The 27,911-nt window shown below is 40.6% G+C and overlaps 1 protein-coding gene and 1 long non-coding RNA gene across 3 annotated transcripts in view; one reads left to right on the plus strand and one right to left on the minus strand.

The window, feature by feature from the left end:
* Window positions 1-500: 500 nt before the first annotated feature.
* Window positions 501-2,832, minus strand: LOC135232582 (uncharacterized). Its single transcript, XR_010323103.1, has 2 exons — window positions 2,160-2,832; window positions 501-1,482 (listed from the first exon to the last, which is right to left on the minus strand). It is a non-coding gene; the product is annotated as an uncharacterized LOC135232582 (long non-coding RNA).
* TTBK2 (tau tubulin kinase 2) overlaps window positions 2,788-27,911 on the plus strand; it is a 213,527-nt gene continuing 188,403 nt past the window's right edge. Inside the window, exon 1 of one of the 2 annotated variants that reach the window (XM_010598383.3) lies at window positions 2,788-3,109. The gene's annotated coding sequence lies outside the window, so the exon portion shown is untranslated. The remainder of the gene's footprint in view (window positions 3,110-27,911) is intronic. The other variant, XM_010598382.3, reaches the window with a different exon arrangement.

Here is a 27,911-nt window from a genome sequence, read left to right on the forward strand (position 1 = left end):
GTCGAACTCTTAACCACTGTACCACCAGGGCTACATACATATATATATTTGTATATATATGTGTGTATATATGTATATGGGTGTGTATATATATACACACACACACATATAGAGACAGAGCAAGAGAGCACAGGAGCACCCTGGTGGCACAGTGGTTAAGCACTCAGCTGCAGTTTGAACTCACCAGCCACTCCGTTGGGAGAAAGATGTGTATATATATGTTTAACAAAGGGGATTCCTGAATTCTGGTACCAACTCCTGATTATATTACCTTGCCATTTATTGTAACTGAAAAAGTATCTCTTGGGACAGCCCAACAGTTAATGGAATGAAATGGAAAAGGCTTGAGAAAGGGAGAGGCCTGGAAAGCGGTTTTTCTTGGATAGTCCAAAATCTCAGGATGCTCACTCATGTGGCATTAACTCTCTAGGGTCACTGTGAGTCGGAATCTACTTCACAGCAGTGGGTTTTTGGGTTATATTCATTTTTAAGGAGTCCTGGTGGTTTTTTTTTTTTTTTTTTTTGGTGGTGCAGTGGTTAAGGGTTTGGCTGGTTTGGACCAGCAGTTCGAACCCACCAGCCATTCAGCAGGAGAAGGATGTGGCAGTCTGCTTTTGTAAAGATTACAGCCTTGGAAAACTCTATGGGGCAGTTCTACTCCGTCCTGTTGACTTGAAGGCAACAGGTATATTCATTCTTGTGCGTCTTACCCTGTGGTACACTATCGCCCTTTTCTCAAGAGTCTCTTCACAGAACACCTCCCTCTGCACTTTTCTTTCTTTCTTAACTCTTTCTTGATGTACTGCTACTGGACTGCTTCCTCACATATTCTTCTGATTGTCATATCCTTCATGGATTTGCCAGTTAGAGTTGGTCATAAAATAATAATCACATGAATAATCATTGTTCCATCATTTGGAGAATTCAGCCCTACTCACTGACTCATTTAAAATGGACAAAATAGTAGTTCTTGGAGTAAATTTATTAAACCCCTCCCCATTATAGTTTTTTTTTTTTATAGTAGAGACCATATCTAGGTAGCTTGAAGAGGAAGACAGGCCACATCTGCTAAGTGAATGAAATTATTTTTTTCAAATTGACAGTAGCTACTTGAAATATTGTCAGGTATAACAATGCTCAATTTCAATGAACCTGAACATCCCTCCCTCCATAAATCCCTTTAATTTTAAAGAAAAATATTTACAGAAACCCTAACATTTTTAAATTACTTGCTGGGCCAATACTCTGAAGTGAACTATATTAGACAAAGTAATGGAAACAGCAACTTGCGGTTTTAATCAGTGGAAAGAAAACAATTTGACAACTTGGCAACTTCTTTAGGATTGAATAGGACAAGATGAGCTGCATCATCAATTGCCTTTAATGTACATTTTGTCCGGCTTTTTATCCAAAGATCTGGACATGACAGACAGGAGAGGTGCCTGCTGTTTTTTAAGGAATGTCAAGAGGCAGCGGCATTTCCTGAACAAGAAGAAACAGAGTCTATAAGAAGAGTTCTGAGATTGAATACAGGATTTATATTTAACCCTTTGATAATCATGATCAGCTTTAATCACAAGGTCACTCGAGTAGAAAAAAAAAAGGATTTAAATTAAAATGAAGCTTATAATTCATTGCATCCTTTCAGTCCTTGGCAGGCCCTTGGGAGTAAATGCGATTAGTAAGTAGAAAGAGCATGGAACAAGGAAGGTTTAAGAGACCTGAGTTTTGGTTCCACCACTAACCAGTTTTATAGCCTTGGGAAAGTTGTTTAACCTCTTTAATTGAGTTTTGTCTTCTGGAAACTGGTGAGTAAGGATGGGTGAGGGATTTAATTTTAAGGTTTCCTTTCTTCATCAAAGAGGCTGACAGGGCACCCAGAACAAATTCACCCCACATAGCCTCACTACTCCACCTTCCTCACTTCCGAAATTCTTTTGAGGGACTCCGGCATACTCTTACTTAGAACCCCATACTATTACGGATGGAGGCTGCTGACTGAACCCTTAGCTAGTGATTTTTCAAAAAAGGAACGAAATCTCGTTCTTTGTGGGTCGTGAAAACCCTCAGCATACTTCTGGCCTCCAGGCTGACTTTCCTTTATGGAGGTCTCGGTCTCCTCTCCTCCTCACACCTCGAGGCCTTTTCCCTGCACCCACCGGTGATTTACTTCACGTTAGGCGGCTCCGGGGGATCGCGCCAACCGGCCAAATCCAGGGCAGCTCTGGTTCTGACGAAGGGGACGGACCCCTTAAGGCATGGCAGGGCCTCACCATGGGGGCTCTTCGTCGCGACGTCCTCAGTGTATAAATTCAAAACATTACCGATTTCCTTCCTAAAAGACAAACCCTGGGGTCACAACTATGCTACTAGAACCAAGTCAGCTGGTGAGGCAGACAACAACCCGGAGCGCCAACCTGTAGTCGCCTCAGGACAGGAGGACAGTTGCGTCGGTGGCTGGAACTACAACGCCCAGAATTCCCGCGCGCATGCGCGCTGTCATTGTGATGCTCCTTTCCCGGTAACTCGTTCTCTCAGGCAAACCTGAAGATAGCGGCATTTCTCCGGTGGGGGGCGGAGACGCTTTCTGCCCGACTCTCCGCCCCCTTCATGATAGGCAATGGGGTTAGCCAACCGACGTGGCGTGTTCGGAACGCGTTCTCCAATCAGCATCTGTGGCGGAGAGGTGGGCGTGCGCACTGGCAGGGCAGGTGGGCTAGGCTGTGCCGGGTTGCGAAGGGGGAGAATAACGTCGGGTCGGGTCAGCGGGCGCTGCAGTAGTCGCCGCAGCGGTGATGGGAGCGGTGGGGACGAGGCGGCGGCGGCGGCAGGAGGAGGAGCAGGGGCTGGCACAAGAGCAGCGGCTGGGGGCGCCCAGCAACGGCAGTAACAGCCGCAGCCGCCGCCGCCGCCAGTAAACGCGGACGGTGCCCGAGGGGACTGCCCAGCCGGCCGGCCCTCGAACCCGGCTCGGGTCCCGTCGCAGTCGGGCGGCGGGGGATGGGCAGGCGGCGGCGGTTCCGCCTCCTGAGGGCTGACCCCTGCTGGTCCCGGCCCTGAGCCGACCCCGAGCCCTCCGCCCGAGATCCCTGCCTCCGCCACGGCCCAGGTAGGACACGCCCCCAGCCCCCAGGGCGCCGCCCTCCCCCGGGCCGACCCCTCCTCGGCCGCACCCCTAGCCGAGCGAGCGACAGTGAGGAGGGGGGGCTACGAGAGGCTCCTCGGCCGCTGCCCACGGCCTGGGCCGGTGCAGACCGAGTCACTTTGCACCTCAGAGACCGCTCCGGTCCGGCCGCGTTTCCTCCCACGTTTTTGTGTCTTCCCTGAACTTGAGGGTCACGAAGCTGCGTTCTGTTTCTCTCTGTGGTGACCCACATATCGCTTGTACTCACGCTGCTTCTAGTACCAGGTTTGAACACAGAATCCTCACAAAATCCTGAGCGCGTCTTTCCCACCCGGTCTCCCCAGATGTCATAGCAGGCTGTGGGATCTGTTTGATGGGTGGTAACGACTTTCTCCTAGTTGACTTTCTCCTAGTTAGGGTGCTGAAGGAATGAGCTGAGGGGTTGCTTGTCCTTGGCTTTGGCTAAGATGATGTTGACACCCTGGGATGCTGTGGGAGGTACTGTCAAATCGGAGAAGTAAATAATCTGTTGGGATCCAGGATGCTTACCTCCCAGTGAAGTTAATTTTGTTTTAGACTTGGCTGCACTGGAGGCAAGGATGACATTCAGCTGTACTTTGCTTTGAATTGAAGTTGATAGGTGGCAGCAGCCCAACTCTCTCTTCCTTCGCTTTAGAAACTGTTCTTTCTTTGAACATTAAAGAGGGCAGTTTAATTGTAACCTGTGTCAATGTAAAGGTGTTTTGATAGTCAATAGAAGTTGAATTTTTTTTTGTGTGTATGAGCAAAAACCAAATCCGCTGCCATCATTCCTACTCATAGGGACAGAATAGAACTGCCTGATAGGGTTTCCAAGGCTGTAATCTTTAGGAAGCAGACTGCCACATCTTTCTCCGGAAAAGCCTCTTCTTGGTTCCCGACCTTTCAATTAGCAGCTGAGGGCTTTAACCACTGCATCACCAGGGCTCCTTTATGTATGAGCAGGGTTACATTATTATGAATGTGCACATGTACACACACACACTCTTGGAGGATACACTTAGTGTGTTTGTTACAATGTTTGATTTTGAGCCATTAATAAGAGTTGCATTGCTATTTTACAAACAGATTTGCCTGGGTAGACGGCAGAGATGTGTCTGCTGCTTGCTTTTGGCTAAGGGCAGTATAGTAACGGTCATTTGGGGGGAAATGAGAGATTGATTTTAAAATATTGAGGAGATTGAATGCTATGTGTCTCTTTTTATAAAAAATTGGTAGTGATGACAAGTATTTTCTATGGCTAATCTTGAAGACATGTCTTAACTATAAAAAAAGTTCAAGTTAGTAGATGTGTAGATTTGGAAGGCATATTGTGATCTGTTCAAATTGAAAACATACTGAAAGGAATCTTTAATTTAGAACCTTATGTTTTCCAGTATGATACATTTTTATCAAGGTGCTAAAAGAGATGTTTGGAGCATGATTATAAAGGAGTTTCTTTTCCATTTTTACTTTATGATAGAATGTTAAGAAAGTGCTTTTTCCTCTTTCAGTTTTAGACACAAAAAGAAATTGAAGTCTATTGCTTTATTAATTTAATATTGAAACAAATTTGATCATAGGTAGGGGGCTAGAAAGTACACTAAAATGTGACAGTTGGTGATAAGTTGTTGAGTTTTCGAAGTAAAAGAATATTACAGAGTTCTGAGGTAGATATGATCATAGAATTTAAATTTTTGTTGGGGGCAGGCAATTCTTTACAGGTTTTTTGCTTTAAAAAGTTACATAACAAGAGAAGATGTTTAATGACCACTTTTGAATTAGTGGCGCCCAGGTGGCACAGTGGTTAAGAGCTTGGCCGCTAACCAGAAGGTCAGCAGTTTGTATCCACCAGCTGCTCCTTGGAAACTCTATGGAGCAGCTCTACTCTGTCCTGTAGGGTTGCTATGAGTTGAAATTGACTTGATGGCAGTGGGTTGGTATTGAATTAGTTTGGATTGATTAGCAGAATAAAATAGCCTTTGAGAATTAGTGGAGAATATCATTTAATTCCTTTTCCACTTTTACAAAAAACATTTCATATAGGAAAAATTCTTGTATAAATGTGTGGCAAACAATCTTTTCAGTTTTGGGGCGTGTTACTCAAGATTATTTTAGCCATGTGTTCGGGTTTTTTTTTTTTGCTCATTTTAAGGGTTTTAAGAAACACTTAAAATATAGCTGGAGTGATGGCAGTTTATTTGATGAGTAATATTGCAGGATATCTTTTAATATTTATAGGTTTTTGAACCAAAACAAATTTTATACCATTTTACATTTTTTTTGCCTTTTTTTGTTTTCCAGCACATTGTAAACAATGGTAATGGTGGTGGTGGTGGTGGTAGGTGCCGTCGAGTTGGTTCGGACTCATAGCGACCCTACATACAACACAACGAAACACTGCCCTGTCCTGCGTCATGCCCACTATCGTCGTTATGCTGGAGCCCATTGTTGCAGCCACTGTGTCAGTCCATCTTGTTGGGGTCATCTTCTTCCTTGTTGACCCTGCACTTTACCAAGCATAGTGATGGTAGTGGTAGGTTTTTTTTCCCCATGCTTCAGTGGATAGAATCATTTCATGCTGAAAATACTCAGTTCTTTCAGGTCGAACACCATACCTCCATATTTGATAGAAGAGCCTTTAAGTTCGTATGAAAATGTTTATGAGTTTTTTAGAGCTAAATTTTGAGTGAGTGAAGTTCAACACGTATTACCACTCAAAACAGCTTCTTTCTCCGTTAAAATCTGTCAAATCCTTGATTGTAGGTTTAAAATACAGATTGGAGTTGTATTAGTAATAGAATGTGAATGTCCATTTTGCCTGAAAATTTAATCTTTTAAACAGGCGGTTTTAAAGACTTCTTTGTGTATTTTCATTTATGTTCTATGACTTTTTTGTTTTAAACAATTTTTCTTCTCTTTGTGGTTATTATTTTATGTGGCCTTGAACTTAAGTGAACATATAGTACTTTTTTTTTGTAGTACTTATGAACTTCAGTGAGTATTTTAGATTTTTTTCTATAATTTTTTTTACTCTTTGTATATAAGAACTATCCTTTGGGATACTGATAGCTATTTTTTACCGTATTGTAGGACTTGGCTTTCACTTCAATAAGGCAAGGTAAAAAAGTTGTGTTCTTTAAAGAGAATCTGGAATAAAGTTGTGTCTTCTAAAGAATGGGAGGTAGAAGCTTCTTTGCTTCTTTTAATAAGCTGTCAAGATTTAACCTAACCATGTTTTAAAGATCAGTTTTTTTTTCCCCCAATTGTGGTGAATATAAACATAACAGAACATATGCCATCTCAACATTTTCTACAGGTACGATTCAGTAACACTGATTACATTCTTCAAGTTGAGCAACCATTCTCACTATCCTTTTCCAGACCTTTCCACCACCATTAACATAACCTCAAGGCCCGCTAAGCAAAAACCTCCCTTTTTCCCCCTCCCTCACACCCTTGGTAACCACTAATAATCTTTAGCTTCTATACATTTGCTTATTTCATATAAGTGAGATCATATTTGTCCTTTTGCAACTGACTTATTTGCTCAGCATGATGTTTTCAAGGTTCATCCATGTTGTGGCATGTCTCAGGACTTCATTTCTCTTTACGGCTAAGTAGTATTCCATTGTGTGTATATACCACATTTTTTTTTTTCCATTCATCTGTTGATGGACATTTCCGTTGTTTCCACTTTTTGGCTATTGTGAAAAGTGTCGTGATAAACATTGGAGTACAGATTTCTGTTTGCATTCTTGCCTTCACTTCTTCTGGGTGTTTACCTAGACTGGGTTTGCTGGGTCATATGGTAGTTCTGTGTTCAACTTTCTGATGAACCCCCAACTATTTTCCACAGTGGTTGTACCATTTTATAATCTCACCAGAAGTAGATGAGAGTTCCAGTCTCTCCACAGCCTCGCCAACACCTGTTGTTTTCCATTTGTTTGATTATTGCCATACTAATAGAGTTCAGGTGGTATTTCATTGTAGTTTTGATTTGCATCTTCCTAATAGCTAATGATGGAGACCTGGTGGTGTAGTGGTTAAGAGCCACGGCTGCTAACCAAAAGGTTGGCAGTTTGAATCCACCAGCCACTCCTTGGAAACCCTATGGGGCAGTTCTGCTCTGTCCTGTAGGGTCGCTATGAGTTGGAATCGACTCCACAGCAATGGATTTAGTTTTTTGATTTTTTGATGGCTAACGAGAAGAGCCCTGAGGGCACAGTAGATAAAGCACTTGGTTGCTAACAGAAAGGTTGGCAGTTTGAATCCACCAGCCGCTCCTCGGGAGAAAGATGTGGCAGTCGGCTTCCATATTTACAGCTTTGGGTCATGGGAGCTCCATAGACACATACAAACTCCCTGAGGGACCAAATTACTGAGCTAAGGGCTGTGGGGACCATAGTCTTGGGAAACATCTAGCTCAACTGGCATAACATAGTTTATAAAGAAAATGTTTGGCATTCTACTTTGGTGAGTAGCATCTGGGGCCTTAAAAATCTGTGAGTGGCCATCTAAGATACTCCCATGGTCTCACCCCTTCAGGAGTAAGGGAGAATGAAGAAAACTAAAGACACAAGGGAAAGATTAGTCCAAAGGATTAATAGACCACAACTACCACATCCTCCACCAGACTGAGTCCAGTACAACTAGATGGTCCCTGGCAACCATCACTGACTGCTCTGACAGGGATCACAATAGAGGGTCCCGTATGGAGCTGGAGAAAAATGTAGAACATATTCTAACTCACAAAAAAAGACCAGGCTTGCTGGCCTGACAGAGACTGAAGAAACCTTGAGAGTATGGCCCCCAGACTAAAAGTAGCTCAGTAATGAAGTCACTCCTGAGGTTCACCCTTTAGCCAAAGATTAGACAGGCCCATAAAACAAAATGAGACTATAAAGGGGCATACCAACCCAGGGCCAAGGACTAGCAGGCTGGAGGGAACAGGAAAGCAGGTAATAGGGAAGCCAAGGTCAAGAAGGGAGATTGTTGACATGTCATGGGATTGTTAACCAATGTCATAAAACAATATGTACACTAACTGTTCAAGGAGAAGCTAGTTTGTTTTGTAAACCGTCATCTAAAGTACAATAATATATGTATATATTAAAAAAAAAAAAAAATACAGCCTTGGAAACCCTGTGGGGGCAGTTCTACTCTGTCCTGTAGGGTTGCTGTGAGTTGGAATTGAACATCTTTTATGTGCTTCTTGGCTGTTTGAATATCCTCTTTGGTGAAATGTCTATTCAAGTCCTCTGCCCATTTTTCGATTGCCTTTTTGTTATTAAGTTGTATAAGTTTTATATCATTTTTGGATATTAGACCCTTATTGGATGTGTGGTTTCTGAAAAATTTGCTTCCAGTCTGTACGTTGTCTCTTCACTTTCTTGATAAAATCCTTTGATGAACAAAAGTATTTAATTTTTGTGAGGTTCCATTTATCTTTCAGTGCTGTTTTTGTTGTCATATCAGTATTTTTAAATGTTTGAATTAGAAAACTTATTTAATATTATATCTGTTTTTACCAAAATGCTTTTCATCCATGAATATTTTTATACTTTTTTCTTTCTGCAGTTTGAAAGTAATTCTCTTTAAAAAAATGAAATTACATTGTTTCCCTTCTAGCCATTCAATTGTCTCAGTCCTGTAACTACCGTATTTTGTTAATATTTGTCTGACATTTAGTTTTCCATGTGTTGTTTGTTATAGATTAAGTTTGGAAAGCCTTCCTTCTCCACCTTTTTTTAAAATCTGCTAAGCACCTCGGTTTCTAAAATATTTAAAAAATGTTTTTTTCCAGCATCCTTCAGTAACAGGGCAGTGATGAAGGGAGGAAAATAGGAAAACATGAATAATTGAAGAGAGAAGTGTGAACCTTGCCTCTAGTGAAATTTGTTTTTTAAAAAGTTCATTATATGGTAGATAATAAACTAGATTAGGACTTCATTTCTGCTGGACTTCCCTAGCACTTTAAAAATTCAGCATGTCCAAGACAAAAGTCAGCCCTCTTTTTAACTTCATTCTATAAATGAAGTTACCACCATGCAACCATTCACCCAAGTTCAAAAATCTCATTATTTTTCGCACCCTCTTTCCCCTGGTTCTACTGCACAGAACCTCTCCTTTCCATTCTCATTGCTACCACCTTAACTCAGACTCTCTGAGCCTAATTATCTTTCCTTTGCAGTATTGTAACAGACTCACCCATTCATTCGTTAAATATATATTAAGCGTCTGTGCCTAGGGGTTAGAGGTTCAGCAGTGAACAAGACACAAATGATCTTCTCGCTTTTAGGGCCTGTGGTATTTTGAGGGCAGATGGTTGTTGAACAAGGAATTACAAGTGTTCCAAGTGTTATGAAGGGAAAATGCACAGTGCCACCAAAGCACATAACACAGACGTACCCTTGTCTGGAAGGTGGGGCCAGGGAAGGAATCTCACTTTTACCAACTACGGCTCATCGCATATACTCCACCAGATCCAGAGGTTAGTGGATGTAGTGTGGCTTTAAGTAGTTACATAATTAAAAATAAATTTGAATTAAATGTCCACCAAACTCCTGAAACCGCTTTAGACAGATCCTTTCAGAACACCAGAACATGTTGAAACATTTGTCCTAAAGAGCCACCCTCTCCTCTTAACATGGGTTTCTACTTGGGTTTTCGCAGGTCTCAATTCCTTGAGTATTGACGGAGTTCCTATTTGAGGTTTCACACTCCCTATTTGAACCATTAGAAGTCGGGACTAGTTATTACCAGTAGCCAGGGTGTGATAGTTCAAGAAGGCACTCATGTAGATAAGTAGCTACAGGTGGCACTGTAGCTAGGACCCAACCATTTATAGATGGATAGGTAATTAGGATATCATCTGAGTAGCTTTGTAAATTTTAACAGATATAAATAAATTTATGAATCAGAAAAAAATCTCTTGTATGCTAGCACTTAATCTTTGGTTTGGAAGTAAGATTAATGCAGCCACTAACCCCTTGAATTAATAAATGATTACTAAACAGGTGAACATAAACTCTTAATTATGCAAAAGAATGAATATATGTTTGTGTAATTGTGGCATCATGGTGAGAATTTAAATCTGTTCTTATCTCTTCCGTAGCCTATTATGGATCCTTAGATTACTTAACCTCTCTTTGCCACAATTTTGCTATTTTTTAAAAAGGGAATTTAATATACTTAAAATCCTCTTGCAATAAAAATTATTATAAGGAAGATTCTGTATGTCATTGATTTTTTTTTTTTTTTTATAATTTCTTTGCCTTAGTGGGAGGATTATAGATGTAATGCTTTGGTTCATTTAGTTACAGTAAAATACCCAGTAAATGATCTTGTGAAGTGTTTTCCTTGCAACCTCGCCATGTAAATTACACGGTACTTTCTATAAGGGAAGAATTTGTTGAATTTGTTTACTTGTTGTTAGTGTTGTAGCCAAGGAGAGGAGAACTAGGCTGTTTACACATTCATTCTGTTATCAGTAATTGTAACCATACTGACTTGTAAGGTTTCTCTTTCCTTTTAATGGATATTTTACTTTCTTGGATATATTTATTGATTCCAGTGAGATTCCACGCTGTTGGGAGTATAGTTTACTTCCTGTGAAAGCTTAGAAGGAACTGGTGAAGTAAAAGTGTTGATTAAATTTTCTTTGCTGTCAACAAATAGGATTTTTCACAAGTCGTCGTCTCTTCTTACTAACCTTTGGAAGGTTCTTGCCAAATCATATGAATAAAAATGAGATTTTGCTGTGTTATTCTGTCTTTGAGGCTTATTTCTGTTGCTTATTTCAGTATATTAGATGTCTTTAAAAACTTAGCTGGTGTATAAACCAGAAAACCAAACCCAGTGCTATCAAGCCGATTCCAACTTCGTAAACTTGTGTCTGTCCCCTTGTTTTATTATAAAACATAATTCAAATAATTTTCACGATGTGAGAAATATATTAATTTTTGAGATACATGAGATAGCCACTGTGCCTCTCACTACACTTTGAAAGAGCATAATGCTCAAGGCAGACCTTTTATATTAAGCTAAACTATTGTTTGGTTTTAAGATGATTTCGGGGGATATTTTTGGCTTAAGGTTTAAAGATTATCTCAGGGCAGTAATTTCAGGGGTCCGTCCAACCTTCATGGCACAAGAAAGTCTAGAGTCTGTGAGAATTTGAAATTCTGTTCTGCATTTTCTCTATTTTGATTGGGATTCCTCTATGGAATCTTTCTTTTTTTTTTTTACTTTAGATGAAGGTTTACAGAGCAAATTAGTTTCTCATTAAACAGTACGGGTATTGTTTTTTGGTATTGGTTGCCAACCCCAGGACATGGCAACACTCTCCCCTTAAGTTCCCCATTACCAGCTTTCCTGTCTCCTCCTGCCTTTTAGTCCTTGCCCTTGGGCTGGTGTGCCCATTTAGTCTTATGTTGTTTTATGGGCCTGTCTATTCTTTGGGTGAAGGGTGAACCTCAGGAGCGACTTCAGTACTGAGTTAAAAGGGTGTTTGGGGACCGTACTCATCTATGTAATCTTTGATCAAAAATGTTTAGTAGTGGTAGCCAGGTACCATCCAGTTTTTCTGGTCTCATGGCAGAGAAGGCAGTTGTTCATGGAGGCAGTTAGTCACGCATTCCATATCCTCCTCCAATTCCTGTATCTCCTTTACCCTGTGTTGCTCCAGGTGAATAGAGATCAATTGTTGTGCCTTGGATGGCTGATTGCAAGCTTTTAAGACCCCAAGCACTAGGCAAAACGAACTAAGAGGTAGAACAGAAGCACTGAATACATTCCTAGGCCAATTAACCGGGATGTTCCATGAAACCATGACCCTGAATTTCCAAACCAAGGAACCAAATCCCATGAGGTATTTGGTTGTACATAAGCTGCCTCAGCAGCTTTTTTTTTTTTGTCGTTGTTGTAAATACATCTTTTACACTTTTGCTAGTTCAGCTTTTTACAGGTGTACAACTTATTGATAGCAGTTACAGTAATCAGCTGGGCAACCCTACCCTTAATGTGATATTTCCATCACTGTTAGCCTGCTGTTCCCCCTCCCTCCCACCCTTGGTAACCTTAATAAACTTTGTTCTCTATACATTTTCCTTTTCTAGTCTTTTTATATAAGTGAGGCCATACAATATTTGCCCTTTTGTGATTGGTTTATTTTGCTCAGCTTAATGTCTTCAAGCTCCATCCATAGTGTACCATGTATCAAGGTTTCCATATATAAAACATATGTATATGGTTTAAAAAATAATTATGAAGCTCAGTGGTCAAGAAATAGAACATTACTTGCATCTCAGAAAGCTCCTTTCTGAGCTCACCACTCTTTTTTACCCAGAGGTGTCCATTCTTATGATTTTTGTGATAAACATATCCTTACTTTTCTTTAGCTTTGCTTGTTTTGAACTGTACATAAAAGGACTCATATTATGTGTTGTTTGATTTTTTTAAATTGTCATTTGTGAGGCTTATTCATGTAGTTTTGTCCCTCTTGGCCTTTTTTGTTGTTATTTATCAGATTCATTAATGTAGTTCAGTGTAGCGGTAGTATTTTCATTTTCATTTTAGTGTAGTTTTTGTGGTAGGTAAAATTATGGCCCCCAATGATGTCCACATGCTTATTCCTGAAACCTGCGAATGGCAAAAGGGACTTTGTAGATGTAATTAAGAATCTTGATAAAATAATTATCCTTCATTATCTGGGGGGTCCAGTCTGAAAACAAGGGGCCAAAGTTCATTAAATGGGAAAAAGACAGTCTCTTTAACAAATAGTACTGGCATAACTGGTTGTCCATCCGTAAAAAAAATGAAACAGGACCTACACCTCACACCATACACAAAAAACAAACTCGAAATGGATCAAACCCATGGCCATCAGGTCAATTCCAACTCATAGCAACCTTATAGAACAGAGTAAAACTGCACTATAGGGCTTCCAGGGAGTGGCTGGTGAATTTGACAACACTTAACCACTGCGCCACCAGGGCTTCAATGTAAAAAGAAGGGTCCTTATAAGAGAGAGGCAGTAGTGTCAGAAAAAGAGAAAATGTGACAATGGGAACAGAGGGCAGAGAGAGAAGAATTTGAAGATGCTCTGTTGCTGGCTTTGAAGATGGAGGGTGGGGCCATGAGCCCAACAATGCAGGTGGACTCTAGAAGTTGAAAAAAGCAAGGAAACAGATTCTTCCCTAGAGCCTCCAAAAGGAATATGGCCCTGCTGATACCTTTTTTTTTTTTTTTCCATCTGAAGTATTTGTTTAGTAAGAACAACCCCCTCCCCAAAACTAGTGTAAAACAGTATTCTCAGTCGGTGATCATTGTAGTATACAATACAAGCAATAAATTCCTCAGAAATTTCAGAAGCAGCAAACTTGACCATTTTTTAAAGTGTCTGCTTTTCAAAAAATAGAAACACATGGGGTGGGAAATTCCATCTCCCCACCAAGTTCCAAGCCTCTGGTGGTTGATAGACATGGAGGGAAGGTTGGCCTCCTTCTCTGGTCCTCCAGCTCTGGGCCCAACCCAGCAAGGGCTGGATAACCACCAATCTCAACCTTGTCCTCTCCAGCTCTGGTGAGGCGCTTAGAGGGGACCAGAGAGCACTTTCCCTCTTGGCCTCTCGAGGGTTAGGGTCCGAGGGTTAGAGTCCACCGCTGTGAGGCGGCATCCTGCTGATACCTTGATTGATTGTTTGATTTTTATTGTGTTTTAGATGAAAGTTTACAGCTCAAGTTAATTTCTCGTTAAAAAATTTATACCCATATTGTTTTGTGACATTGGCTGCAATCCCCACAATGTGACAGTATGCTCCCTCTTTTCACCTCAGATTCCCTGTGTCTGCTTATCCAGTTCCTGTCCCTTTCTGCCTTCTTGTCCTCCTTTTGGACAGGAGGTGCCCATTTGGTCTCATATATTTCATGGAGCTAAAAGCACGGTCCTCATGTGTGTTATTATTTGCTGTCTGGGCCTGTGTAATCTTTGTCTAAAAGTGGCCTTCAGGAATGGTTTCAGTTCTGGGTTAAGAGAGCATCTGGGGACCATTGTTTTGGAGGTTCCTCCAGTCTCTGTCAGACCAGTAAGTCTGATCTTTTTACATGAATTTGAATTCTGTTCTACATTTTTCTCCTACTCTGTCCGGGACTCTCTGTTGTGATCCCTGTTAGGGCAGTCGTTAGTGGTAGCTGAACACCATCTAATTCTGGTCTCAGGCTGGTGGAGTCTCTGGTTCGTGTGGTCCCTTAGTCCTTTGGGCTATTATTTTCCTTATGTCTTTGGTTTTCTTCATTCTCCTTTGATCCAGTTGGAATGGGACCAATAGATATATCTTAGATGGCCGCTTGCAGGCTTTTAGGATTCCAGACGCTACTCACCAAAGTCGGGTGAAGAACATTTTCTTTATAAACTTTATTATGCCAGTCGACCTGGATGTTCCCCAAGACTATGGTCCCCAGGCCCTAGCCCCAGCTACTCTGTCCCTTAAAGCATTTGGATATGTCTAGAAAATGTCTATACTTTTGCTTTGGTTCAGTTGTGCCGACTTCCCTTGTATTGTGTGTTGTCCTTCCCTTCACCAAAGTTGACACTTGCCAACTATTTAGTTTGTGATCTCCCCTCTCCCAGGACTCTCACCATACTCATAACCATCAAAGAATGCTTTTTTCTGTGTGTAAATCTTTTCCTGAGTTATAGTAGTGGTCTCATATAATATTTGTCCTTTTGGGACTGACATTTCACTCAGCATAATACCCTCCAGATTCATCCATGTTGTGAGATGTTAGGTGGATTCATCGTTGTTCTTTATCATTGCATAGTATTCCATTGTGTGTATGTACCGTAATTTGTTTATCCGCTCATCTGTTGATGGGCATTTAGGTTGTTTCCATCTTTTTGCTATGGTGAATAGTGCTGCAGTGAACATGGGTGTGCATATGTCTATTCATCTAATGTCTCTTATTTCTCTAGGGTATATTTCTAGGAGTGGGATTTCTGGATCATATATAATTCCTATTTCTAGCTTTTTGAGGAGGCACCATGTAGTTTTCCAAAGTGATTGTACCATTTTGCATTCCCACCAGCAGTGTGTAAGAGTTCCAATCTTCCTCTATCCCTCCAACATTTGTTATTTTCTGTTATTATTATTATTCATGCCAGTATTGTTGGGGTGTGATGGTACTGCAAAGTAATTTTGATTTTCATTTCTCTAATGGCTAGTGATCGAGAGCATTTCCTCATGTGTCTGTTAGCCAACTGAATGTCATCTTTGGTGAAGTGTCTGTTCATATACTTTGCCCATTTTTGACTGGATTATTTGTCTTCTTGTTGTTGAGGTGTTGCAGTATCTTGTAGATTTTAGAGTGCTTAGACCCTTATGGATATGTCATAGTCAGAATTTTTTTTTCCAGCCTATAGGTTCTCTTTTTACTCTTTTGGTGAAAGTCTTTCGATGAGCCTAAGCGTTTGATTTTTTAGGAGCTCCCAGTTATCTAGTTTCTCTTCTGGTATTTATATATTTTTAGTTATGATTTATATTCTATTTATGCCATGTATTAAGGCCTCTAGCATTGTCCCTATTTTTTCTTCCATGATCTTTATCGTTTTAGATTTTATATTTAGGTCTTTGATCCGTTTTGTGTTAGTTCTTGTGTATGGTGTGAGGTATGGGCCCTGTTTCATTTTTATTATGCCAGCACCATTTGTTAAAGAGACTGTCTTTTTCCCAATTAACATACTTTGGGCCTTTGTCAAATATCAGCTGCTCATAGACGGTTGGATTTACATCTGGGTTCTCAATTCCATTCCATTGGTCTGTGTGTCTTTTGTTGAACCAGTACCAGGCTATTTTGACTACCATGGCTGTATAATAGGTTCTAAAATCAGGTAATGTGAGACCTCCCATTTTTTTTCTTCTTCTTCAGTAATGTTTACTTATCCAGAGCCTCTTCCCTTTCCATATGAAGTGGGCAGTTTGTTCCTACTTCTCATTAAAAAAATGCTGTTGGAATTTGGATTGGGATTGCATTGTATCTGTAGATCACTTTTAGTAGAATTGACATTTTCACTCTGTTGAGTCTTCCTATCCATGAGCATGGTATGTTTCTTCAACTTGTGTAGGCTTCTTTTGGTTTCTTGCACTAGTGTTTTGTAGTTTTCTTTGTATAGGTCTTTTACATCCCTGGTTAGATTTATTCCTGAGTACTTTATCTTCTTGGAGACTATTATAAATGGTATTGATTTGGTGATTTCCTTTTTGATGTTCTCCGTGTTGGTATAGAGGAATCCTACTGATTTTTGTATGTTTGTCTTGTATCCTGAAACTTTGCTGAAATCTATTAGTTCCAGTAGCTTTCTTTTGGATTCTTTGAGGTTTTCTGTGCATAAGATTATATCAGCTGTGAATAGGGATAATTTTATCTTTTCCTTACCAATTTAGGGAAACCCTGGTGGTGTAGTGGTTAAGAGCTATGGCTGCTAACCAAAAGGTTGGCAGTTCAAATCCACCAGGTGCTTCTTGGAAACTCCGTGGGGCAGTTCTGGTCTGTCCTGTAGAGTTGCAGTGAGTTGGAGTCAACTCGACGGCAATGGGTTTGGTTTTTTTTGAGTTTTACTAATTTGGATGCCCTTTATTTCTTTTTCTTACCTTATTGCTCTAGCTAGGACCTTCAGCACAGTGTTGTTAGCTTTGTATAAATGCCCTTTATTATGTTGAGGAATTTCCCTTCTATTTCCTATTTTGCTGAGAGTTTTTATTAGGACTGGGTGTTGGACTTAGTCAGATGCCTTTTCTGCGTTGATTGATAAGATCAGGTAGTTCTTTTCTTTTGTTTTATTTATGTGGTGGGCTACGTTGATTGATTTTCTAATGTTGAATCATCCCTGTATAATTGGTATGAATCCCACTTGGCAATGATACATTATTTTTTTGATATACTGTTGAATTCTCTTGGGTAGAATTTTGTTTTGAGGATTTTTGCATCTACGTTCATGAGGGATAGTAGTCTGTAGTTTTCTTTTTTGTGGTGTCTTTGCCTGGCTTTGGTATCAGGGCTATGCTGGCTTCATAGAATGAGTCCGGGAGTATTCCTTATTTGTCTGTGCTCCGAAATAGCATTAGTAGTATTGGTGTTAGCTCTTCTCTGAAAGTTTGGTAGGATTCTCCGGTGAAGCCATCTGGGCCAGGGCTTTTTTGTTGTTGGGATTTTTTTTTTATTATTATTACTTCTTCCATCTGTTTATTTTGTTATGGGCTTTTTTAGTTTTTCTACCTTGGTTTGTGTTAGTTTAGGTAGGTAGTGTGTTTCTAGAAATTTGTGCATTTCCTCTGGGTTTTCAAATTTGTTGGAGTACAATTTTTCATAGTATCTGTTACTATCCTTTTTATTTCAATTGAGTCTGTTGTGATACCACCCATCTCATTTCTTGTTTGGGTTATTTGCTTCCTCTCCTGTTTGTCTTTTGTCAGTTTGGCCAGTGGTTTGTCAATTTTGTTGATCTTTTCAAAGAACCAACTTTTGGTCTTGTTAATTCTTTCACTTGTTTTTCTATTCTCTATTGCATTTATTTCTGCTATAATCTTTATTCTTTTCTTCTGGTTCCTTAGGGCTTCTTTTGCTGGTCTCTTTCTCTTTGTTCAAGATGTAGGGTTAATTTTTTTATTTTGGCCCCCTTTTTTTTCCTGATATGCGCCTTTACTGCTGTAAATCGACCTCTAAGTGCTGCTTTTGCTGTGACCCAGAGCTTTTTTCATTCTCGTTTGGTTCTGTGAATTTCTTTATTCTGTCCTTGATTTCTTCTATAACCAAGTAGTTTTTAAGTGGTGTTGTTCAGTTTCCCTATATTTGATTTTTTTCTCCTGCTGTTTGTTATTGATTTCTAGTTTTATGGCATTATGATCAGAGAAGATGCTTTGTATTATTTCAGCGTTTTGGATTCTTTTGGCTTGCTTTGTGGCCTAAAATGCGGTCAATTCTGGAGAATGTTCCATGTGCATTGGAAAAGAATGTATACTTAGGTGCTGTTGGGTGGAGTGGTCTGTGTATGTCTATGAAGTCAAGTTGGTTGGTTGTGGCATTTAGATCTTCCGTGTCTTTATTGAGTTTCTTTCTAGATGTTTGTCCTTCACTGAAAGTGGTTAGTTGAAGTCTGCTACTATTATTGTGGAGTTGTCTATTTCTCTTTTCAGTTCTGTTAAGACTTTATGTATTTTGGAGCCCTTTCGTTGAGGTGTATGTATTTATTATGGTTATGTCCTCCTGGTGTATTGACCCTTTAATCATTACATAGTGTCCTTCTTTATCCTTTATGGTGGATTTTGCTTTAAAGTCTGTTTTATCGGTGGTTAATATTGCCATTCCTGCTCTTTTTTGATTGTTTGCTTGATATACTTTTTCCATCCACTGAGTTTTACTTTGTGTATGTCTTTGTGTCTAAGATGTGTCTCTTGTAGACAGCATATAGACAGATCATGTTTTTCTAATCCATTCTGCTACTGTCTGTCTCTTCACTGGTGCATTTAGGCCATTTACATTCAGTGTAATAATTGATAGGTATGAGTTTACTGCTGTTATTTTGATTTTTTTGTGTGTGTGATGTTGACAGTTTCTTCGTATGCTTAATTTTCTGTGCTGAGTTCTTTTTGTTTATGTATTTTCATTATTGTTGATTTTGTGTTTGCTGAGTCTTTGTGTTTTTAGTCTTTTTTATTTTGATGGGTAGGTTTGTGTCTTAGTCATCTAGTGGTGCTATAACAGAAATACCACAAGTGGATGGCTTTAACAAAGAGTTATTTATTTTCTCACAGTCTGTTAGGCTAGAAGTCCAAATTTAGGGCCGCAGCTCCAGGGGAAGGCTTTCTGTCTCTGTCAGCTCTGGGGGAAGGTCCTTGTTAATCAATCTTTCCCTGGACTAGGAGCTTCTCCATGCAGGAATCCTGGATCCAAAGGACACACTCTGCTCCCAGCACTGCTTTCTTGGCAGTAATGAGGTCCCCAATTCTCTGCTTGTTTCCTTTTCCTTGTATCTATTGTAAGATAAAAGGTGATGCAGTCCACACCCCAGGGAGATTCCCTTGATGCTGGATCAGGGATGTGACGTGAGCAAGGGTGTTACATCCCACCCTAATCCTCTTTAACCACAGGCAGAGATTAGGATTTATAACACGTTGGAAAATCACAAAATGGAGGACAACCACACAATACTGGGAATCATGGCCTAACCAAGTTGACACATATTTTTGGGGACACAATTCAATCCATGATAGTTCGTTAGCTTCCTTTGTGATTACTTTGAAATTTACCTTTATTTTTCTAAGTTTAAACCAGTCTTTTATTTCTTGATATTACCTTACCTTCCTTTCCACATAAGAGCTCCATGACTACACTGTTTATTCCCTCTTTTTTGTTTTGATGTTGTCATCATTTACATATGGACGTCTCTGGTTCCCTGCTTTCAGTCTTTTAGCTTTGATTTGTTTTGGTGAATTTTGTATCTGGGTTGATAACTGGTTGATCTGTCCTGTATCTTAGTTTTGGATTTTTGTCTGATGTTGGTTTGCTAACCAGAGGACACCCTTTAATATTTCTTGTAGTTTTGTCTGGTTTTTAAAAATTCCCTTAATTTCTATTTATCTGTAAGTGACCTGATTTCGCCATTGTATTTGAGAGAGAATTTTGCTGGATATATAATTCTTGATTAGAAGTTTTTTTCCTTCAAGGCTTTATATATGTCATCCCATTGCATTCTTGCCTGCGTGGCTTCTGCTGAGTTGTCAGAGCTTAGTCTTATTTCTTCTTTTTGTAAGTGACTTTTTATTTATACCTAGCACTCTCAAGATTCTTTTTTTGTCTTTGGCTTTGACAAGTTTGATTATGATATATCTTGGTGACTTTCCTTTGGGGTCTACCCTTTATGGGGTTCATTGAGCTTCTTGGATAGATATCATCTTGTCTTTAATGATACTAGGGAAGTTTTATGCCAGCAAACCTTCAGTAATTATGTGTTTTCTGTTATCCCCCTCTGTTCTGGAACTTCAGTCACTTGTAGGCTTTTCCTTTTGATAGTATCCCACATAATTCTTAGGCTTTCTTCATTTTTTTCATTCATGTTTCTGATTTTTCCTGAACAAATTGATGTCAAGGGGTCTGTCTTCATTCTCACTAATTCTGACTTCCGTTGTCTCCATTCTCCTCCTAAGACCTTCTATTGAGTTGCCTAATTCTGAAATTTTATTGGTAATCTTTAGATTTCTAGTTGCTGTCTCTGTATGTTTTTTAGGAGCCTGTTTGTTCTGTTGTTTTCTTGTATTGTTTTCCTGAATTCTTCTATTGCTTTGCCTCTGTGTTCTTTGGCTTGGTCTGAGTTTTGCCTGATTTCCGTCCTGATCGCTTGGAGAGGTCTGTGTATTAGTCTTTTGAATTCTTTTGTAGGTTGTTCCATTGCGGTATCTTCTTCCGGAAGATTTTCTGGTTCTTTATTTTGGTCACTTGCTGGAGCAACCTTGTCCTGCTTCTTTGTGTGATTTTATATTGACTGAGGCATCAATAAATTATCGTATTTATTTATTGTATTTTTGTTTACTACACTCTGTATTTTTGTTTTGTTTTGATATGCCCAAGTAGGCTGAATCTGTGAGCTACTTTGATTATTGGCGTCGTTGAAGCTCTCACATCCTGTCTCCAGGTGGCCAGAGCAGCTATTAGGCGTGTGAGCCCAGGAGTCTGTTCACTGTTCTTCCGGGGGTGCATTTGTTCAGGGCACAGGTGTCTTGAGTGGTTGGCCAAGTGTGTAGTGTAGACTCTACCCTACTGTCCTAGGTGGGTAGGGCTGTGTGGGGCTGTTTGGAGCAGGCACAGGTCTCTGGTTACAGTGGGGGGTAATGTGTGGGACAAGGCAGGGGGCTGAGAGCTGCCCCTGGTTCCTAGTTGAAAGATGTGTCCCTATGCCCCTAGAGTGTGTAGTATGAGGAGGTAGTACAGCCAGTCCTTGGGCACCCAGTGCATTGACTGGAGGGATTAGGAGGCACCACTAGATCTCAGACCCCTGTCGTAGATGGCTAGATGGAGTAGGTGGTACCGCTGACCCTCAGGCCCCAGTGTGGGTGGGTGAGGCCCCTTCCTAGGGGGCGGGATGGTGTTGAATGTCCCAAATCTGTAGCTCCCCTGCTGCAGGTAAAAATGGGCTTCAGGTGTATGCCCTGCTGTTTTATGCTAATGAGGGTGTGCAGTGTTGAATTGGCCCAAGAAGAACTGGGTGGGGGTGAGGGACGTTTCAAGTCTGTGGACCATGTATACCAGCCCTGAGTTCCTGGCTTAGGGGGCGCAGTTTGTTGAATGTCTTGGAATTGGTGTGGGAAGGGGGTAGGGAGGGGGTGAGGGGAAGGAAGCACTGCTTGGCTGTGAAACTGTGGTGGGGGGCATTATTTTGCCAGCACACGTGGTGGGGTGAGAGCTTGCACTTAACTTTTGTGGATCTGATGTTGCTGCTCTTTGATTCTGGAGGTGCATGCAGATCCGCTGCTGCTTGGCTGTGCCAGATATGGCGAGTCTCAGCTTAAGGTGTTGCAGTTTGCCTCAGCCCGTGTGTGCTGTGCAGACTTAGGTAGCAGGGTACCAGAGAATTCTTGATCTGTAATTCCCCATTTCTGATGCTTTTGAGTTGCCTGTCCTTCCACCTGGCACACAGTCCAATTCTTCAGCATTGTTTTTGAATGATTAGGGTGCCTAGATTGTCATATATATTTGATTCGCTTGTTTTTTGCAGCCTTCGTTGTAAGAGGGATGGCAGGAACTGTGTAACTATTCCTCCGTCTCGCCCCCCTCCCTTGATATAGCCCACTGAAAGCCATTTTGGAGTTCTGTCAAAAGTACCTGTGAATGTGATTATTTCTCCTTCTTCTGGTTAATAAGGTTGCAAAATTACATAATACATAATGGCTAACATTTATTGATCACACTCTGTGTGCCAGGCACAGTGGTAAAAACTTTACATGCCAAATATCACTTTTAGTCCTTAGACAGTTATCATTCTTAGCCCTTTTTTAAAGATGAATAAATTGAGGCACAGAGAAGTTAAGTAAGGGCCTTAGGTTACAGAACCAGGGTTTGATTCCATGTAGTCTAGTCTTTCCCCAGATGTCTGTCAGTTTGTCGTACTGTGGTGGTTTGTGTGTTGCTATAATACTGGGAGCTATGCCACCCGTATTTCAAATACCAGCAGTTTTACCCATGGTAGACAGGTTTCAGCAGACCTTCCAGACTAAGACTAGGAAGAAGGACCTGGCAGTCTACTTCTGAAAAGCATAGCCAGTGAAGACCTTATGAGTAGCAGCAAAACACTGGTATAGTGCCAGATGATGAGCTTCTCAGGTTGGAAGTCACTCAAAATACAACTAAGAGCTGCCTCCTCAAAGTAGAGTCAACCTTAATGACATGGATGGAGTCAAGCTTTCCAGACCTTCATTTGCTGAGGTGGCACAACTCAAGATGAGAAGAAACAGCCTCAAACATCCATTAATAATTGGAACATGGAATGTACAAAGTATGAATCTAGGAAAATTGGAAGTCATCAGAAATGAAATGGAACCCATAAAAATTTATATCCTAGGCCTTAGTGAGCTGAAATGAACTGGTATTGGCCATTTTGAATCAAGTAATCAAATGGTCTACTATGCTGAGAAGGACAAATTGAAGAGGAATGACATCATAGTCATCAAAAAGAACATTTCAAGATCCGTCCTGAAGTACAACGCTGTCGGTAATAGAATAATATCAATATGCCTACAAGGAAGACCAGTTAATACAACTATTATTTAGATTTACACACCAACCACTAAGGCCAAAGATGAAGAAATTGAAGATTTTTACCAGCTTCTGCAGTTGGAAATTGATCAAACATGCCATCAGGATGTATTGATAATTACTGGGGTGATTATAATGTGAAGGTTGGAAACCAAGAAGGATCAGTAGTTGGAAAATATGGCCTTGATGATAGAAATGATGCTGGAGATTGCATGATAGAATTTTGCAAGACCAACAACTTCTTCCTTGCAGATACTTTTTTTCACCAACATAAATGGCAACTGTGCACGTGGACTTCACCAGATGGAAAACACAAGAATCAAATTGACTACCTCTGTGGAAAAAGGTGATGGAAAAGCTCAATATCATCAGTCAGACCATGGCCAGGGGCTGACTGCCTAACAGACCATCAGTTGCTCATATACAAGTTCAAGTTGAAGCCAAAGAAAATTAGAGCAAGCCCAGGTGATCCAAAATACAACTTTGATTATATTCCACTTGAAGTCAGAGACCATCCCCAGAGTAGATTTGACTCATTGAACACTAATAACCAAAGACCAGATAAGTTGTGGAATGACATCAAGGATATCATACATGGAGAAACAAAAGGCTATTAAAAAGAAAGAAAAGACCAAAATGAATGTCAGAAGGGACTGGATCTTGCTCTTCAATGTCAGGTAGCTAAAGTGAACGGAAGAAATGATGAAGTAAAAGAGCTGTACAGAAGACTTCAAAGGGTGGCTTGAGAAGACAAAATAAGTTATTATAATGAAATATGCAAAGACCTGGAGTTAGAAAACCAAAAGGGAAGAATACATTTGGCATTTCTCAAGCTGAAGAAACTGAAGAAAAAATTCAAACCTCAAGTTGCAATACTGAAGGATTCTACAAGGAAAATATTGAATGATGCAGGAAGCATCAAAAGAAGATGTAATACCCAGAGTCACTGTACCAAAAAGAGTTTATTGACGTTCAGCTGTTCCAGGGGGTAGCATGTGATCATGGCACTAAATCGATGGTACTAAAGGAAGAAGTCCAAGCCATGCTGAAGGGAGTGGCGATGAACAAGGCTCAGGAGTTGGCAGAGTACCAATTGAGATGTTTCAACAAATGGATGCAACACTGGAGGTGTTTACTCGTCTATGTCAAGAAATTTGAAAGACAGCCTTCTGGTGAACCGGCTGGAAGAGATCTATTATTTGTGCTCATTCCAAAGAAAGATGATCCAACAGAATGTGGAAATTATCGAGCAATACCATTAATATCACACACAAGTAAAATTTTGCTGAAGGTCATTCAAAAGTGGTTGCAGCAGTACCTCAACAGAGAATTGCCAAAAGTTCAAGCCAGATTCAGAGAGGACGTGGAACAAGGGATATCATCGCTGATGTCAAATGGATCATTGCTGAAAACAGAGAATACCAGAGAGATGTTTACCTGTGTTTTACTGACTATGCAAAGGCATTCGACCGTGTGGGTCATAACAAATTATGGATAATGTTGTGAAGAATGGAAATTCCAGAATGCTTAATTTTGCTCATGTGGAGCCTGTACATAGAGCAAGAGGCAGTTGTTTGAACAGAACAAGGGGGTACTGCATGGTTTAAAGTTAGGAAAGGTGTATGTCAGGTTGTATCCTTTCACCATACTTATTCAATCTGTATGCTGAGCAAATAATCCAAGAAGCTGGACTATGTGAAGATGAACGAGGCATCAGGATTGGGGGAATATTTGTTAGCAACCTTTGTTATGCAGATGACACAACCTTGTTTACTGAAAGTGAAGAGGACTTGAAGCACTTACTGATGAAGATCAAAGACTACAGCCTTTAGTATGGACTGCACTTCAACAAAAAGGAAGCAAAAATACTCACAACTGGAACAGTAAGCGACATCATGATAAATGGAGAAACTGTTGAAGCTGTCAAGGATTTCATTTTACTTGGCTCTACAGTCAATACCTGTGGAAGCAGTAGTCAAGAAATCAAATGATACATTGCACAGGGCAAATCTACTGCAACAGACCTCTTTAAAGTGTTAAAATGCAAAAACATCACTTTGATGTCTGTTGTGTATTGAATATACCATGGATTGCCAGAAGAATGAAAACTCTGTCTTGGAAGAAGTATAGCTGAATGTTCCTTAGAAGTGAGAATGGCAAGACTTCGTCTCATGTGATTTGGATATGTTATCAGGAAGGACCAGTCCCTGGAGGAGGACACCATGGTTGGTAGTCTTAATCTCTATTTTGTGAGAAGTCGCTGGAGTTTGAAGACAATAAGGACACTGCAGTGGTATATTAATTTCTCAGATATTCATATAGGGAGTTCTCATCATCAAATCTTGTTTGGTTTGGTTTATGTTTTTTGAATTCTTACACATTTCTTAATACATTGTCCTTCATGTCTTTTAGAATTCTTATTTTCCTTTTTTTCTGTTATCTTTCTATTGTATTTATATATATGAATCTACATGACTTTTATTCTTATTGACTCTCCTTTGTAGGTGACCATTCATTTATCCCTAGCTGCTCTTAAAATTCTCTCTTTATCTTTGGTTTTGGCAAGTTTGATTATAATATGTCTTGGTGAGTTTCTTTTAAAATCTACCTTATGTGGAGTTCAATGAGCATCTTGGATAGATACCTTCTCATCTTTCATGATATCAGGGAAGTTTTCTGCCAACAAATCTTCAACAATTCTCACTGTATTTTCTGTCATCCCTCCCTGTTCTGGTACTCCAATCGCTTGTAGGTTACTTCTCTTGATAGAATCCCACATGATTCTTAAGGTTTCTTCATTTTTTTAAGTTCTTTTATCTGATTTTTCTTCATATATATTGGTGCCAGGTGCTTTATGTTCAGCCTCACCAGTTCTGCCTTCCACTTGCTCAATTCTGCTCCTCTGACTTATTGAGTTGTCTAATTCTGTAATTTTATTGTTAATCTTCTGAATTTCTGATTGCTGCCTCCCTATGGATTCTTGCAGCTTATTAAATTTTTTCATTATGTCCTTGAAGAACCTTTTTAATTTCTTCAACTGCTTTATCTGTGTGTTCCTTGGCTTGTTCTGCATATTGCCTGATTTCCTTCCTGATGTCTTGAAGGGTTCTGTATATTAATCTTTTGTATTCTGCATCCGGTAATTCCAGGAATGCGCTTTCATCTAGAAGATCCCTGGATTCTTTGTTTTGAGAGCTTGTTGAAGCAATCATGGTCTGTTTCTTTATGTGACTTGATATTGACTGTTGTCTCTGAGCCATCTGTAAGTTATTATATTAGTTTATGTTTGCTTAGCGTATCCTGGCTTCTTGCTTTGTTTTGTTTTGATATGCCCAGATGGGTTGCTTGAGTGAGCTAGTTTGATTATTTTCACCTTTGAAGCTCTGACATCCTGTCACCAGATGGCTAGAGCTGTTATCAGGTATATCAGTGTAGGAGTCCATTCACTTTTCTTGTATGGATTCAGCTCAGATGTCCAGGTAGCTGGTCATCAAGTGTGTGGTATAGGCTCTGTCCTGCAATCTTAGAGGGGCAGGGGTGATTGGTGTAGGTACCAGTATGTGGTTGCAGCAGGGGGTCACGCTCTGAACAAGGCAAGGGGCTGAGAATCATCCCCTAAGTGCTCTGAGGAAAGCGCATCCTTCTTCCCTAGAGCATAGAGGTGGGTGGGTTCTGCAGATGGACCATGGGTCCCCAATGCTTTTGGTTGTAAGGGCTGGGAGGTACCACTTATCCTTGGGCCCCTGTCATGCATGGCTGGCTGACCTGAATAGACCCACCAGTACCTAGGCCCCTGATGTGGGTACATGAGGACCCTGTTTAATAGGCAAAGCGGTGTCACACATCAAACACCCACCTTTCCACCACACAGCTGAAACAGTTGCAGTCTGCCAATAAGGGCCTATTCTCCTGAAATAGGCCCCCACAGGTCCATGCAGGGAGGAAAGGTATGCAAAGTCCACGGACTGTTTATACCTGGACAGGAGCTGCTTCTGTCCTGAGCTCCCCAGGTTAGCAGAGCTGGCAAATATCTTTACCCCCAGTTGCAAATTTATTCCTTCTCCAAGGCGGGTAGAATGGCCCCCAGCACTCAACAGGGCCTGTCTCAGGATCAGGGAAATCAACAGCCACTGAAGCCGGCTCGGGGGCAGGAGGCGCAGTAAAATATACGCAAGAACTTAGCTTTTGCCAGGAGTGCCATTCTTCTCTGGCACCAGAGGTGTGATTAGGCTGTGCGGCCTCTGGTACTGGAGGTGTGATTAGGCTGTGCAGCCAGCTGCTTCTCCCTGAGGAAACTGTGGCCGAATGCTACTACCAGCCCGCTGCAGCTGCTCTGGGAATGGTGCCTGAGGGATCCTGGCGATTCAGGTCCAGCAGCTCCTCTCCACTTCTGAACCTTCTCTCTGTCCCCCTGCCGCTTAGTCTGTTTTCTAACTTTGCCTTTGATGTTCAGGGCTCCTATCCTGTCATAAATACAATCGTTTCATCCGTTTTCTTCAGGTCTTTGTTATAAGAGGGATCGCCAGAACCGTCTGGCTATCGCGCCATCTTGGCTCTGCCCTATCTCTGCGTGACTTTTAAATTACATATAGTTTGATGTTGTATTTTCAGCAGGTTAGTTAACTTCACCAAATTTCTGTTGAGTACCTGCAAGGTTCAGTGTTTGATTCTGGCAGAGGGTACAACGATTATGATATGGTCTTCATCTTCCAGGAGTTTGTAATCTAAGGGATTGTCAGTGTTCACTTATTAATTTGCTGGCTATTTTCTTCTTAGGTTTTTTCTATCTAGCAAATGTTTCAAATGATCTTTCACCACATGCTATTTTACATTTTACAAGTCGAATCTCCATTTAGTGTGTTCTGTCCATATTTTGACCTTCCTTGGGTTTGCTATGGCAGCACCTCCAGATTTAGCATCATTATCAGAATTCATTAGCATGATATTTACTTCCTATTTTAGGTCAT

This window comes from Loxodonta africana, chromosome 10, assembly GCF_030014295.1.
Source record: "Loxodonta africana isolate mLoxAfr1 chromosome 10, mLoxAfr1.hap2, whole genome shotgun sequence".
Taxonomy (NCBI): domain Eukaryota; kingdom Metazoa; phylum Chordata; class Mammalia; order Proboscidea; family Elephantidae; genus Loxodonta; species Loxodonta africana.